The sequence below is a fragment of the Moschus berezovskii genome, chromosome 19 (genome assembly GCF_049115385.1).
Source record: "Moschus berezovskii isolate FMDL1 chromosome 19, NW_MosBer_1.0, whole genome shotgun sequence".
Taxonomy (NCBI): Eukaryota; Metazoa; Chordata; class Mammalia; order Artiodactyla; family Moschidae; genus Moschus; species Moschus berezovskii.
In genome coordinates, this window is record NC_142478.1 from 60,079,924 (window position 1) to 60,095,047 (window position 15,124).

A 15,124-nucleotide genomic window follows, 5' to 3' on the forward strand; every position below is an offset into this window, starting at 1 on the left:
CGAGGCCGCCGGTCGCCTTCTTCGTCTTAACGCCATCTCCTTCATCGCCGTCTTTAAAATCCTCGACGGGTAGAGGGGAGGGGCACAGACAGGCTCTCGAGTTAGGCAAATTCTTGGGCAGGCCCGACCGCGGCTAGGACCCTGAAGCTCAGAGGCACTTACGGAAACAGCCACCAGGCGGCGCCTGGAGCCAAAACCAGAGATGCTTTTTTAGGGACTTGGGAGGCAAAGGGTTCCCAGGGCTCTACTACGTAGGTGGAGGTGGTCTCTAAATTAAACAGGTGAATGGCATGAACCATTCCGTTTATAGGTCGGGAAACCTAGACATTTACAGTCTGCGTGATCATCCGGAAGAAATGGAGCCCAGCTCCTCGTCTGGCTGCTTAGAGCTTTTGAAGAACTAAAATGAAAACGAAGATGCTAATATTCCATGCTGGGGCCCGCAAAACTGTATTTTCCAAGTCGGTGGGAGGACTTTCCGCTTGTGTAGGTTTGCTCAGTACCGGATTATGTCGATTTTACAGATGAGAAAAGAGCTGTCAGTTTCCTTAAAAAAAAAAAAAAAGGTAATGGCCAGCCTGCTTTGTTTAGACTGTTACCCCCAGGTCCTCTGCAGTACAGCTGCCTCATATTTCTCAGAATATAAATTTTTTAAAAGGTTGTTTTTCCCAATCCAGTAACTTGCTAACCAACTCTCAGCTAAGCAAGTGGAACATGTGCCTGCAGAAAATAGACACAGGTAAGGAAGGTGCTAGCTGGTAACTTGAAAACAGGAGCGTTGAATATCTGCATGAATTCATTTGTGTGATTACTCTGAGTAGAGGGGGACATGGTATTATAAGCTTTGCTTAATGAACAAATTGAGGATGTCCCTCATCCAGGTGTGTGTAGTAATTAAAGGGATAAAAGGGCCCAGAGATGTTTAACGGTTTGTCCAGAGTAACACTATTCTTTATGTTGCACCCAAATCTCCATAGGGCTTCCCTGGTGGCTCAGTAGTAAAGAAACCATCTGCCAGTGCAGGAGACTCGAGTTAGACCCTTGGGTCAGGAAGATTTCCTGCCGAATGATATGGCAGCCCACTCCAATATTCTTGCCTAGGAAATCGCATGGTCAGAGGAGCCTGGCGGGCTACAGTCCAGGGGGTCTCAAATCAGTCAGATACAACTGAGCAACTAAACAAGTCTCCATAGGAAATAATAATAATGTACAAACAGTAAAGTTGAACACAGATGTAAAAGCCAGGATGGAACCCAATATCAGATCCTTTGTGACCAAATTTATCTCTGAATTGGTCCCCACAGAGACTTTTCAAAAAGAAAAATTTATTTCTCATCCCATTTAACATTTATTTTATGCTTTGTTGTAAATAAAATCTTGACTCTACTTCTGACAGATTCTTCCTCCCAACAAAACTCAAAAATTTTCGGAATGGAATGATGTAATGTCTTCCCAGAAGTTCAGAGATCTTCTGAAGCTCCTAAATAAGGGGCATTCGCATGGCTCCCTGTAGGTCCACCATCTATTTTAAAACTACACTTCAAAACTGTCTCTTGTCCAAAGGATGAAGTCATTTTCTTTTTTATGCTATTGGGTCACGTCTAAATTATTTGTAATCAACTATATTGAGCAACTAGAGTTTCCATCAGTCGCAATAATACCAAACAAAGCACCAACGTTTTAGAAAAATCAGAGTTCACTGATACAATGATATAATGATTTTTTAAAAAAGAGTTGATATCATTGCTAATCAGTTTCCTTTCAAGACACTGGCATGTTTATGTTGCTGATTTTTGTCTACTTAATTGAAAATAGCATCTGTAAATGATCATGCATTTCTTTTTTATGTAACTAGACAGAACTGACGGAGAAGGCAATGGCAAGCCACTCCAGTACTCTTGCCTAGAAAATCCCATGGACGGAGGAACTTGGTAGGCTGCAGTCCATGGGGTCGCTAAGGGTAGGACACGACTGAGCGACTTCACTTTCACTTTTGACTTTCACACATTGGAGAAGGAAATGGCAACCCACTCCAGTGTTCTTGCCTGGAGAATCCCAGGGACGGGGGAGCCTGGTGGACTTCTGTCTATGGGGTCACACAGAGTCGGACACGACTGAAGTGACTCAGCAGCAGCAGCAGACAGAACTGAATACTTGGATACAGTGAACTTACCCCATTTTTTCCTGTCCACATTGCAATTAGTAGGATGAGCTCTTGGACTTCCCTGGTGGCTCAGATGGTAAAGAATCTGCCTGCAATGCAGGAGACCTGGGTTCAATCTCTGGGTCAGAAAGATCCCCTGGAGAAGGGAACAGCTATCCACTCCAGTATTCTTGCCTGGAGAATCCCTTGGACAGAGGAGCCAGGTGGGGGGAGGGGGTGGTGGTGCCACAGTCCTGGGGGTTGCAAGGAGTCAGACACAACTGAGCAACTAACACTTTCACATTTTCAGGATGAACTCTTAACTAATAAATACTTTATAAAGAAAGAGGACCTAGTCAAAAAAATTCTCTTATGACTTTAGTCTTATCCAACATGTATAGTTGTCTAAAATGATTTTGGACAGTCTTTCCCTAGGCCTCTAAAAATCAAGTTCCCTTAAAACCAAGTTTTACCACCTTGAAATCTCTGCCCTTCTCAGAAAGGCACTCAGTCACATGGCTCAGGCGCTATCTACAGTATGATCTTAAATCAGTATGATCTTAATTGGAATGAGCATTACTTTAAATAATGATTTTAAATCAAACTGTGCCATCCTTTCCTACTGGCACAGTGGTAAAGAATCCACCTGCCAATCCAGGAGACTGAAGAGATGAAGGTTTGATCCCTGGGTTGGGAAGATCCCCTGGAGAAGGAAATGGCAACCCATTCCAGTATTCTTGCCTAGAGAATTCCATAGACTGAGGATCATGGTGAAATACAGAGGACCTCCATGGGGTTGCAAAGAGTCGGACACAACTAAGCGACTCACACAACACACAACAATAATTTTAAAATGCTAGGAAAAACCTGAATATTGTTTAGAAAAATTTTGTTAGCAGGAGTTAAAAAAGAGTTAATAATGGAGACTTTTGTAAGAGCAAAGTCCTGTATACATCTGACAAGGCTTAGGAACAGTGTTCCTAAAATGAAACAATGTCTTCACAAAAGGCTGAATTGTCCAAGTCCGTAGACTTTAGGGTTTAGGGATGAAGGTAGCAGTTTTAGGTTTAATTGATTTAATCAACATAGCCAGTTTCACAAAAATATAAAGAATGACTCTGAGTTAATAGGATGCACTTTCACCCCTGGCAAGTATCCTCTTGCCGCTTGGGTCAAGATGGGTCTCTCTGGTTATCATGGGTTGCTTTTGGGTCAAAGTTCATTATACTTTGGCCATTAATTCCCACAAAATCATTAAAATCATTTCATGTTGCCCTGAAAAAGAGTATGTCGAAGCCTTGCTAAAGCTAGCAAGTGTTCCCCTAGCACACAGTTCCTGTTCCTACTTGTCAAAATGATTATCATAACCCACAAACTATTTCTTAGGCTTTCTCTTTGTACCTATCAAACTGTGCCCCGTCAGTGTTGACTGCCCAGTTGTGCAGAGTATGCATGTAGTATATACTCTCTTCCCCCCAGCAGCATCAAACTGACGTCTGTAGAACGCAATGCAAGGAAGGGCGACTCCCTAGACAAAGATATTAGAGAGTTTAAATTCAGGAAACAGTTACAAGTCCTTAGTGAATAAATGCCATTATCAATTTATGGCAGGATTACTTAGAAAGCTGTGCCCGGTATAACGGGGGAATGGGGACCCCAAAGACTCTAACAAGGTGGTCCCAGGGGGCCTCAGGCTTTGGGAGTCTCCCAAGAAAACTCAGAAAGGAGTGCCATGAACTTTGACCCGCAACGCAGCAGAAACAAGTCAGACCCCACCCCAAGCGGGCCAGTGGGTAACTGAAGTTGCAAGGTCTTCCGCGTCTGAGGAAACCCCGCCCCTCCCTATCCCGCCCACATTCAACTCCGCCAATCCTCGGGAGCCATCGACCGCTCGGCTTCCCAGGCACCTCCAATCAAGTACCTATATCCGGCCACGGGACTGTGCACAACGATCAGGGAAGGTCAGTAGAGAGCCTATCGGAGCCTGACTAGGGGCGTGGCCGGGTGCAGGGGGCGGGCAGGCTGGGACGATGGGGCGGAGAGCGCTCGGCGCAGTCGGGTGCGATTGGCCATCCCTGGCAGGAGCCGCACCTCGGACAGCAGCAGCGGCTGCAGCGGGAGGGTCCGTGAGGCGCCCGGTGGCGACGGCGGCGTTGGGGTCCTGCGTGCGAGAGTGGGACCCGACGCGGAGACCGCGGGCGGAGGCTCTGCGCTGCTGGACCGGACATTCAGTGACTGGACCCAGGTATTCACCGGGGAACAAGCGGCAGCAGAGCGACTCGGGAGCAAGTGTGAGAGAGGAAGCGGCGGCGGCGACGCGGGGCCCGGGGTGGTGACAGCAGGTCTGAGGTGAGAGCACGGGGGCGCGAGGAGTTGACAGAGTGAGTCGAGACGAGGGGACCCAGGGCGGAGTGGGGTCGGCAAGGACTCGAGGGAGAGGAGTTCCGGAAGTGGTTTTGACAGTCCGCTCTGTGGAGAGGAGACCCCTCAAAGGGTCCAGCCCCGCGGGCCTGAGAGGGAAACCTCGAGAGGGCTTGGGACAGCGGGTGTGACGGGAGGGGGCCCCCAGAGGGGCTAGGACATCGGGTGTAAGGAGGGAACCCTGAGAAGCTGGGATAGGGGATCTGAGGGGAGGGGGACTCTGAGAGGAGTTGGAACGGTGGATCTGAGGGGGGCGAGACCCTGAAAGGAGCTGGGACAGTGGGTCTGAGGGAAGACCCCGAGAGCGGCTGGGGAAGGCGGTCTCAAAGGAGGAGACCCAGGAATGGACCAGGACAGAGGGTCTGAGCGGCAGAGGGGACTCCGAGAGGCTTGGGACAGCAGGTGTGTTGGGGGACACCGAGAGGAGCTGGGACAGCGGCTGTGACGGGGGACCCCTGGGGGGCTGAGGATGAGTCTGAGAGGGTCCCCAGGGGCTGCGGCGGAGGTGCGGCCCCGCCCCGCGTGGGCGAGAAGGGGTCTCGGTCCTGGTCGCGGCGCTGGGCGAATCGCGACAGCCGGCCGCCGCTCCTCGGGTGCAGTCAGCTGAGCTTTCTTAGGACGCAGTGGGAGACGGGGGACCGCGGGAGCCCCCAGGACTCCGTGGGTGACTCTGAGGAACGGGAATTATGTAATGAACATCTTCAGGGAGAAGGCACGGACTGGAGGGTCCGGCTGAGGTGCGGGGATCTGGGAAAGGGCAGGAGCGAGGGGCTAGGGACCTCTGCTCACTGGCCGCCTGGCTTCCCATATGTTTCTCCGAATTGGGCGTGGATGCCTTGAAAGTGAGGGGCTTCCTGACTTCAGTAGCTTCCTCAAGCGTTAAAAGTTGAAACGGGCTTCTTTAACTCCCACAAACAAGTGGAAAGGGAAGGGCCCCTCTTGGAGATGCAGGTTTTTGATTCATTAGGCTGTTTAAATTTTGATAAACCCTGCTTCTTTTTTTCCTTGGGCTCAGCGAGGAGCTCAGAAATTCTTTCAGGTTCGGCAGCACACCAGTATCAGTGTTTACAAGGCAGACTTAAAGGAACGAATATACTAAGTTTGACTGTTTATCTTTGATGTGTTGGAAAGATAGTTGGAAAGTCAAACTAAATTTTGAAAAGAGGTATTGGAGTCACTGAACTAACAGCACTTTCCAGTTAGAATTCTTGTTCTAAAAGCTACCAGGACTGAACTTTAGGCATAATTCCAGGACACACTAAGGAGAGAGAGAAGCCTATTTAAACCAGACATTATGCGCTGGTGGAAAGCAAGTGTATGTCTAGTAAAATGCTAAAACAAACAGTGGAAAGCCATAGAGGGTGGGAAAGAGGGGGCAGCCTCCTACTTTGACAGATGTGAAAATTAATGACCAGGCTAGTTGTTCAGAATACTTCAGTTCAGTCGCTCAGTCGTGTCTGACTCTTTGCAACCCCATGAATCACAACATGCCAGGCCTCCCTGTCCATCACCAACTCCTGGAGTTCACTCAAACTCACCTCCATCGAGTCGGTGATGCCATCCAGCCATCTCATTCTCTGTCGTCCCCTTCTCCTCCTGCCCCCAATCCCTCCCAGCATCAGTCTTTTCCAGTGAGTCAACTCTTCGCATGAGGTGGTCAAAGTATTGGAGCTTCAGCTTTAGCATCAGTCCTTCCAGTGAACACCCAGGACTGATCTCCTTTAGAATGGACTGGTGGATATGTTAATACTGTCCTGACTACCTTTCCAGTGTTCTCTTGAATGCACACGCTTTGTTATGATCGTTCCCAGCGGTTTTACATTGAATTTTTTAACCTCTTTTTTTCCTGTGTGTTGCTTCTCCTCACCCCTTATCTTGCGACAGGTTTCTTTTTCATAGAAGTAAACTTAGAAAATGATGGCCTGGGGGAAATACTGGGGAATGATCCCCTCCAATATTCTTGCCTGGAGAATCCCATGGACAGAAGAGTCCCAAAGAGTTCAACAGGACTGAAGTGACTTATCTCACACTTATCTCGTGTAATTACCCTATCAGTTCAGTTCAGTTCAGTTCAGTCGCTTACCCTATCATTTTGCAGTTATTTAGATGCCTGTCTTCATTTTGGGTTGAAAATAATGTCTTATTGGAAGCCTTTGCCTGTTTCAGTAATAGGCAACTAAGAAGAAGAAAGAAATGCTGTATTATTTCTCAAAGATATAATGTAGAAAGCTTACAGAGAACTGCATGTTTAAATCCAAGACAAAAATTACTGAAGATGTCTTCCATTAGGGTAATAATAAGTAGAGGGAATGTATCATTTGAGGATTTTCATTTGATATTACCTGATACAGAACTGTTTTGTATCAGGTACAGTGGTTTCAGAGAGTGTGGAGTTTGGTGTGGTTATGAAAATTCCACCAACCAGAAGTCCTCAGAAACAGCAGTTATGGTGATGAGAAGAACAAATACACAAATACAAATAGTAGATACACAAGAACAAATTTAAAATATGAGAGACTATGTTTAAGATGTATTAAGTGTAACTTTTTTACATTAAATTTATTTTTCCAGAATTCTAGGTATAAGTAAAAGAAAGGTTAGTTAACTCCAGAGGGTTATTTACAAGGGGCATGAGTGCTTAGTTGACTCTCTTTGCAACCACTTGGACTGTAGCTGACCATGGTCCTCTGTCCATGGTATTCTCCAGGCAGGAATGCTGGTGTGGGTTGCCATTTCCTTTTACAAGGCATTTTCCTGACCCAGGGATCGAACCCATATCTTCTGCATTGGCAGGCAGATTCTTTACCACAGAGCCACCTGGAAAAGCCTGGGTTTATAAGGGGCTTGTATTCATTATGTGGTGCGTGTAATGTATGAAATAGTCTGTAGAAGGATTGAGAATCTCAGTAACAATAATCCTGCAAAGTAATGGAAATGTTTGAGCAGATAAGCTCTTCCATCATCCTTGTTAGCTCATTTCTGTCTGGTACAAATGGTGGTCTCTCAAGATGAAACTTCATTTCCTTCTAAGAAAGAAAATATTCTGATACTCCCCTGAGTGATTACTAGGGCAGTCATTTAAACCACATTAGGGAAATGGCAACCCACTCCAGTGTTCTTGCCTGGAGAATCCCAGGGATGGGGGAGCCTGGTAGGCTTCCGTCTATGGGGTCACATAGAGTCGGACACGACTGAAGTGACTTAGCAGCAGCAGCAGCATGCTATGGTATTGACCCAGAGACGATGACAAGAGAGCCTTTGTTATAGAATTTTTAATGATAGGAAGGGCCTATCAGTTCAGTTTAGTTCAGTTCAGTGGCTCAGTCGTGTCCAGCTCTTTGCGATCCCATGAATCACAGCATGCCAGGCCTCCCTGTCCATCACCAACTCCCGGAGTTCACTCAAACTCATGTCCATCGAGTCAGTGATGCCATCCAGCCATCTCATTCTCCGTCGTCCCCGTCTCCTCCAACCCCCAACCTTTCCCAGCATCAGAGTCTTTTCCAGTGAGTCAACTTGTCGCATGAGGTGGCCAAAGTATTGGAGTTTCAGCTTTAGCATCAGTCCTTCCAATGAACACCCAGGATTGATCTCCTTTAGAATGGACTGGTTGGATCTCCTTGCAGTCCAAGGGACTCTCAAGAGCCTTCTCCAGCACCACAATTCAAAAGCATCAATTCTTTGGCGATCAGCTTTCTTCAAAGTCCAACTCTCACATCCATACATGACCATGGGAAAAACCATAGCCTTGACTGGACGGACCTTGGTTGGCAAAGTAATCTCTCTGCTTTTTAATATGCTATCTAGGTTGGTCATAACTTTCCTTCTAAGGAGTAAGTGTCTTTTAATTTCCTGGCTACAGTCAGCATCTGCAGTGATTTTGGAGCCCCCAAAAATAAAGTCTGACACTGTTTCCACTGTTTCCCCATCTATTTCCCATGAAGTGATGGGACCAGATGCATGAAGGGCCTATAATAACTTTTTATTCCTGGGGACATGGGGTGGAGGTAGGGGAGGTTGGTTAGGAGGGTAACAATTCTGTGGGAGTTTATTTTCATTTGTTTCACAAAATAAAACTACACTTTGAGAAGCTATTAATATGTAAATTAGTGAAACCTGTGCTCATTTTACCTGTTCATTTTTGATTGAAAAAAATATAATCAAAAGCAGAGATTAAGAAGGATCCTCATCCTTCCATATGAATGGTTATAACCACCAGAGAATACATGCTCTTTTTGGTTTAGAGTTCTTAAATAATTCTTAGTCTTAGTTTAGCAGGATGCAAGTACTGCCCAGTGAATACAATAACCCATTTTATATTTTCTTTAGCACTTGAGTCATATACAGTCAAATCATTGTAATCTCAGAGTCTACGCTTGATATCTAATTTGGCTTAATGTTTAAGCCAACCTGAAAAAAATTCTCTTGCTTGCCACTGTTCATACTTGTTGGTTTCAGTGATATGAGAGAATGAATGAAAAGTAACTATTGGTACTTTGACTTTAGGGTCTATTTAGAGTTTATTTTATAGACATTAAAAGCATCTTTCCTTTATAATCATTTCCTTCAGTCTGTTTTTTCCTTCCCCCTAAAAAGAAAGCGGATGGACAGAGGGAAAGCTTCCATCAAACAGTGTTTGGTGACTGTTCTAAGAGAAGACTTCTTTCCAGTCTTCAATGAGAGAGTCCCACTGTAGTTTTGAATTAGTAATTTTGAGTTATGGGATATTGTACAGTTGCATTTCTTCATGGAAAGTGTATTTTGTGATTATTTAGCTTTAACATTCATTTAATTGGTTACTTTGTCATTTTTAAGGATACATTAAAAAGTTGTTACTATTTTCAAACTCGAACTCTTTGTAGTAAAAAAAAAAATTATTTATGTCTAATGATGGATTAGATATATTGAATTAATGGACCAAAATGTGATGTAACTCACTTACAGGCTATGGGCAACAAATTAAAAATAACAAGTATTCAGAAATTTTATGATAGTAGGAATTAAACTGATACATTTTATCATTCCAGCTACATGTTTTTAAAGTTACCTAAATACTTTATAAATCAACCTAATGCATTTTTTTTTCTGTCTGACCTGAGATTTGTTAGAAACGAGTATATTTAAAGTCTTTGTAAATTATTTCTGTTTTACATCAGAATGACATAGGGGTCAGTTTCATGATTTAACGCAGATCAACTCCTAACCATTATCCCCTTTCTCACAGATACACATTTATCATCCCTAGAGTGAGAAAAGGAACATGTCTTTTAATAAACATTTTACACCTAGCAAAACCTACTCACAGGTGGCTCATGTCAGTTTAGCTCCTGACATTGGAACTGCTATGTTGTAGCCTAGTGTTTGGGAACCTTTTACCTAACCCCTGGCCTCAGTAAAAATGATGGATAGCAAAATCAACCCCATATTTTTTATGCTTACTATTTTAGTCACTTATCAAAGTACTCATTAGAAGATTTCAGTTTTACTTCCTCACACTATTTTTGATGGACAGGGGGATAACCTTTTATTTCCAAATCAAACTACGACTCTGTACAGTATTTATTTTTATGTTTCATTTTCTGTCTAATGATACTGGCTTTTGTCCATAGCAATCAAGGCTTATGACAATTCAAATACATTTTATTTACCCATTACAATAGATGGCACTAATCAAGACAGAATGCTTTTTTAAATAAACTAATAACCTAATTGGTCTTGGCAGTAGGCATACAAAACAGAATCGGAGTTCATGGCCAATTTTTCATTCTATTGTGAACATTAGCCTTTACTTCTTGAAGGCTTTCTGTGTAAATACACAAATATTTCCCCAAACCACATGAATAGAGTTTTTAACTCTTCTAGATCAAGATTTAATAGCAGGCACAGAGTATGAAGGATGCTCACTAGATGTCAGTTGAATGAGTGTGAATGAATTAATGATAGGCAAATTATTAGACTATATTTATGTTCACATTTCGTTTCATATTTTCACTGAGAACTTTTAGTGTATCAAAAGAGTGTTAAAAGAATGATTCTGTTGGAACCCAAGAACAAATGTTAGCATTATTTATCTGCCATGTAGGAAACAGCACGATACATTGAAAGGAGAAAGGGCCTGAGACTCAGACCCAGGCACCTATTTTGGCTTCATCACTATGCCAGTTGGCTTATCCTGGTTAAGTTACTTAAGTGTTTACAGCTCTCAGTTCTCTCATCTGTAAAACAAAAATATGGGCCTCACAAGATTCTTATAAGGCATAGTGAAGTGATAGTCACTCAGTCGTATCCGATTTTTGTGACCCCATGGACTATTCAGTCCATGGAATTCTCCAGGCCAGAATACTGGAGTAGGTTGCCTTGCCCTTCTCTAGGGGCTCTTCCCAACCCAGGGATCGAACCCAGGTCTTACCATTGCAGGCGGATTCTTCACCAGCTGAGCCATAAGTGAAGCCCTTATAGCTTATAAGGAATAAATGATGTAATTTATGTAAAGCACCAAGTACAGTGATAAATGCATAGGAGGTGTTTAACAGATGATAGCTGCTTATTATTTTAATCACTTGAAACCATTTTTTAGTGCTATTTTTGCTTTGTCCTCAGTATCTAATCACTTGCTGAATCCCGTGGCTCCTGGCTCCAAAAAGAATAGTTAATAGGTCACACATAGGGAAATTGAGACTTAGTATGAGTGACTTCCTGGAATTTCATCGCATCCACTAGCTTTATTAACAGCAGTACTTAAGGCCCACTTGACTTTGCACTCTAGAATGTCTGGCTCTGGTGACTAACCACACCATTGTAGTAATCCGCTTCATTAAGATCTTTTTTATACAATTCTGTGTTTTCTTTACATCTCTTCTTGATCTCTTCAGTGTCTACTAGGTCTTTGCCATTTTTATCCTTTATTGTATCCATCTTTGGTCAGAATGCTCCCTTGATATTTCCAATTTTCCTGAAGAGCTCTCCAGTCTTTCCCCTTTTGTTGTTCTATTGTTAAGTGTTGTTCTTTGAAGAAGGCCTTCTTTTCTCTCCTAGCTATTTTTTGGAACTCTGCATTTAAATGGATGTACCTTTCCCTCTCTCCCTTGCTTTTTGCTTCTCTTCATTCTTCCACTATTTGTAAAACCTCCTCAGATAACCACTTTGCCCTCTTGCTTTTCTTTTTCTTTGGGATGGTTTTGTTCACCACCTTTTGTACAGTATTACGGACCTCTGTCCCTAGTTCTTCAGGCACACTGTTAACTAGATCTAGTCCTTTGAAGCTATTCATTACCTCTACTGCGAAGTCATACGGGATTTGATTTAAGTCATACCTGGCTGGCCTATTATTTTTCCCAGTTTTCTTTAGTTTAAGCCTGAATTTTGCTTTGAGAAACTGATAATCTGAGCCACAGTCAGCTCCAGGTCTTGTTTTTGCTGACTGTATACAGCTTCTCCATCTTCAGCCTCAAAGAATGTAATCAGTTTGATTCAAATCCTTAAAGGATGATGCCAGCAAGGTTTTGCATTCATTATGTCAGCAGATCTGGAAGACCCAGCAGTGGCCACAGGACTGGAAAAAATCAATTCTCACCCCACTCCCCAAGAAGGGTAGTACCAAAGAATATGCTAACCATCGGACAGTTGCACTCATCTCCCATGCTAGTAAGATCATGCTTAAAATCTTGCATGCTAGGCTTCAGCATTATGTGAACAAAGAAATTCCACATGTCCAAGCTGGGTTTAGAAAAGGAAGAGGAACTAGAGATCAAATTGCCAATATTTTATGAATTACAGAGAAAGCAAGGAAATTTCAGAAAAACATCTATTTCTGTTTCATAGACTGTGCTAAAGCCTTTGACTATATGGATCATGACAATCTGTGGAAAGCTTTTAGAGAAATGGGAATACCAGACCATCTTACCTGTCTCCTGAGAAACCTGTATGCGGGTCAAGAAGCAACAGTTAGAACCTTGTATGAGACAACTGATTGGTTCAAAATCAAGAAAGGAGCATGACAGGGCTGTCTGCTGTCACCCTGTTTGTTTAACCTATATGCTGAGCACATCACAAGAATTGCCGGGCTAGATGAGTGACACACTGGAATCAAGTCAACAACCTCAGATATGCAGAGGTTACCGCCCTAATGGCAGTAAGTGCTGCTGCTGCTGCTAAGTCACTTCAGTCATGTCCGACTCTTTACGACCCCATAGACGGCAGCCCACCAGGCTCCCCCATCCGTGGGATTCTCCAGGCAAGAACACTGGAGTGGGTTGCCGTTTCCTTCTCCAGTGCATGAAAGTGAAAAGTGAAAGTAACGTCGCTCAGTCGTGTCTGGATTTTCCAGGCAAGAGTACTGGAGTGGGGTGCCATTGCCTTCTCCGAATGGCAGTAAGTGAAGAGGAACTAAAGAGGCTCTTGATGAAGGTGAAGGAGAAGAGTGAAAGAGCCGACTTAAGACTAAATATTAAAAATACTAAGATCTTGGCATCCAGCCCCATTACTGCATGGCAAATAGAAGAGGAAAAGGTGGAGGTAGTGACAGATTTCCTCTTCTTGGGCTCTAAAATCACTGCGGATGGTGACTGCAGCCATGAAATCAGAAGACCATTGCCTCATGGCAGGAAAGCGATGACAGACCTAGACAGTGTGCTGAAAAGGAGAGCCATTACTCTGCCAACAAAGGTCTGTATAATCAAGGCTATGGTCTTCCCAGCGGTCATGTATTGTTGTGAGAGCTGGACCATAAAGAAGGCAGAACACCAAAAAAATTGATGTCTTCGAACTGTAGTACTAGAAAAGACTCCTCCTGAAAGTCCCTTGGACTGCAAGGAGAACAAACCAGTTGATCTTAAGGAAGATCAACCGTAAATACTCACTAGAAGGACTGATGCTAAAGCTGAAGCTCCAGTATTTTGGTCATCTGATGTGAACAGATGACTCATTGGAAAAGTCCCTGATGCCGGGAAAGATTGAGGGCAGGAGAAGAGGATGAGATAGCTGGACGGCATCACCGATGCAATGAACATGAACTTGGGCAAACTCCTGGAGATGGTGAGGGACAGGGACTCCTAGTGTGCTGCAGTCCATGGGGTTACAGAGTCAGACACGACTGGGTGACTCAACAACAACAATGTGAGTGACTTCCTAAGGCCATACCGACAGTGGCAAACTTGACCACTGTAACCTAGATCTGGTTTTTCAACTCAATACACATTTTACTTTATATTTCTTAAAGGTTCAAGAAAAAGCTAGTGAAAGCCCGAAGTATGTGCTCAGGAAGGTCTACTGTGACAGGTTTCCAGTCTCCTCTTTTTTATTCTTCCTGTATACAGTATTGCTCTCTTTTTCCCCCTAAAGTACAGCTCTGATTTTGTCACTTCTGTGTTCAAAACTTTTAATACCCCATGGCCTACTAAATTCAGTACAGATTTATCAACCTGTTTTAGCGTCCCTATAGTCCCGTAATCCATCTATATCTATATCTGTATATATCTATATCTATCTCATGTGCCCCAGAACAGCCTGCTTACAGCCAAGCACTTACTGGTTCCACCTTCATGCCTTTGTTCCTGCTGTTTCTTTTCCCTCATATTTCAGAGTTCAGCTTGTGGAATCTTAGTTTCCCCAACCAGTGATCAAACCCAGGCCCCCAGAAGTCAAAGCGCTGTGGGAATTCCCACAGATCTAATTTTAATGCCATCTTTCCTGAGGCCTTCTCCGATTATCTTCTTGCTACTCTCTTCTCTAAATTCTTTAAGTGCTTGCTTTTTACATTTTCTTATTTTTATCCTTATCTTTCATATTGCATTCTTCTCTGTACTGGAGAGAGGACACCATTCTGACACACCAGATATTTTATTTATGTCTTTCCTTGTCTTATATCCCTCCACTAGAATTTAGACTCCATGAAAGCAGAGATTTTTCTTATTCATTGCTTTCTCCCAACTCATGAAACAGTGCCTACCTAGCATGTAGTGGTGGTGGTTTAGCCACGAAGTTGTGTCTCACCCTTATAACCCCAAGAACTGCCTGCCAGGTTCCTTTGTCCATGGGATTTCCTGGACACGAATACTGGAGTGAGTTGCTATTTCCTTCTTCAGGGCATCTTCCTGACCCAGGGATCAAACCCCTGTCTCCTGCATTGCAGGAGGATTCTTGAGTGACTGAGGCACCAGGGAAACATGTAGTAGTTGCTCAATAAAGATTTATTGACTCACTAAATGGATGAATTTGGCTCTGGGAATTTCTCCTATTTGTTGTCTGAAAAGAAGGTTTTGTTATTTGAAACATAAAAAATAAAATCCTAAGGAAGTGAAGCATAACTGGGAAGAGTGGAGTTTATCCATATATTTTATTCTCTGGGCTTTACATTTTTTTTGAGCAGCCCTGAATTTATTGTATTTTTGTTTTACTGAATACAAATAAAAGCCATTCCTACCATGACATCATACATCCAAGATGATTGTGTCCCAGTCTGGCTATAATCTAAGAAAACAACATTCCTTGTAATAAAATCTAATGGAAGCTTCTAACATGGCCCTTAGGCAGTGAAGATTTATAAGACCAAAATGATAACAG

General features: G+C 43.5%; 1 protein-coding gene across 2 annotated transcripts in view; it reads left to right on the forward strand.

The window, feature by feature from the left end:
- The first annotated feature begins 4,250 nt into the window (after nt 1-4,250).
- Nucleotides 4,251-15,124, forward strand: part of TAOK3 (TAO kinase 3) — a 195,599-nt gene continuing 184,725 nt past the window's right edge. Inside the window, exon 1 of one of the 2 annotated variants that reach the window (XM_055405631.2) lies at nt 4,251-4,388. The gene's annotated coding sequence lies outside the window, so the exon portion shown is untranslated. Of the gene's footprint in view, nt 4,493-15,124 lie in introns of both variants that reach the window. The other variant, XM_055405630.2, reaches the window with a different exon arrangement.